Here is a 2,002-nt window from a genome sequence, read left to right as displayed (position 1 = left end):
GTCAACGGATCGGCAATGTTGTCATCTGTCGACACCCTGAAAATGTGCGCGTCTCCTCTGTCTATGATCTCCCTGATAAGGTGAAACCGTCTGAGTATGTGTTTGGATCGTTGATGGGATCTGGATTCTTTCGCTTGTGCGATCGCTCCATTGTCACAATACAGAGCAATTGAGCTATCAGCACTAGGAATGACACCCAAGTCACCAACAAACTTTCTGATCCAAACAGCTTCCTTTGCCGCGTCCGACGCTGCAATATACTCAGCTTCTGTAGTAGAATCTGCAACGGTTGCCTGCTTTGAACTCTTCCAGCTAACAGCGCCTCTGTTTAAGCAGAAAACATATCCAGACTGCGATCTGAAGTCATCCGGGTCTTACTGGAAACTAGCATCGGTGTAACCTCTTACAGCGAACTCGTCTTCCGACCCACCGTATACCAAGAACACATCCTTAGTCCTTCTCAAGTACTTCAGGATGTTCTTGACGGAGATTCAGTGTGACTCACCTGGATCTGACTGATATCTACTCGTAATGCTTAACGCGTAGGATACATCCGGTCGAGTACAAAGCATGGCATACATGATGGATCCAATTGTCGAAGCATATGGAATCCGGTCCATGCGTTCTCGCTCATCATGTGTCGTAGGACACTGACTCTTGCAGAGAACTGTGCCACTGCTCATCAGTAAGGTTCCTTTTTTGGAATCTTGCATCCTGAACCGTTTCAAGACCTTATCGATGTAAGTACTCTGACACAATCCTAGAAGACGCCTCGATCTATCTCTATAGATCTTGATGCCTAAAATATAGGCCGCTTCTCCTAGATCCTTCATAGAAAACTGTGTTCCTATCCAAGACTTAACGTCTTCCAAGGTAGGAATGTCATTCCCTATAAGGAAAATGTCATCCACGTACAACACTAGAAATACAACTGTGCTCCCACTAACCTTCTTGTAAACACATGGCTCGTCTTCGTTTTGTGAGAAACCAAACTTTTCGATTGTCTCATCAAAACGAAGGTTCCAGCTCCTCGAAGCCTGCTTCAGTCCATAAATGGACCTCTGAAGCTTGCACACCATCCTCGGGTTCCTTGGATCGACAAAACCTTCGGGTTGTGTCATGTACACATCCTCGGTCAAGTTCCCGTTAAGGAACGCGGTCTTGACATCCATTTGCCATATCTCATAGTCATAATATGCGGCTATGGCAAGTAGGATCCTAATGGACTTCAGCATAACTACGGGCGAAAAGGTCTCATCATAGTCAATACCATGAATTTGACGGAATCCTTTCGCCACAAGTCATGCCTTATACGTGTGCACGTTGCCATCCATGTCTGTCTTCTTCTTAAAGATCCATTTGCATCCGATGGGCTTTATCCCTTCAGATGCATCAACTAGAGTCCATACTTGGTTGTCTGACATGGATTGCATCTCGGACTTCATAGCCTCGCGCTATTTCTCGGAATCCGGACTCGCCATAGCCTCTGGGTATGTGGTAGGCTCGTCATATTCTAATAACATGAGTTCCTCATTTCCAGTCACGAGAAATCCATATCTCGCTGGCTCTTGGCGAATCCTGCCTGATCTCCGAGGTTCACTCGTCAAAGCTTGAGTCACAACCGGCAGTGAAACAGGTTGAACATCTTCAACTTGTTCACTCAGCTCAGCGTCTACTTGCTGCTCTCGAACTTCCTCAAGTTTGATCCTACTCCCACTGACTCTTTTGGAGACGAACTCTCGCTCCATAAAAGTCGCATTCCTGGCAATGAACACCTTGTTCTCTGCCGGAATGTAGAAGTAGTAACCCTTACTTTCCTTAGGGTAGCCTACAAATAAACACTTATCAGATTTGGAGGATAACTTATAAGTCATCTGACGCTTCACATAAGCGTCGCAACCCCAAATTCTGACAAACGACAACGCGGGACGCTTCCCCGTCCATATCTCATATGGTGTCGTTTCAGCCGACTTCGTTGGACTCCTATTCAGCAGGTACGCAG

This window comes from Tarenaya hassleriana, unplaced genomic scaffold, assembly GCF_000463585.1.
Source record: "Tarenaya hassleriana unplaced genomic scaffold, ASM46358v1 Cleome180, whole genome shotgun sequence".
Lineage (NCBI taxonomy): Eukaryota > Viridiplantae > Streptophyta > Magnoliopsida > Brassicales > Cleomaceae > Tarenaya > Tarenaya hassleriana.
Note: the sequence above shows the minus strand (reverse complement) of the source record.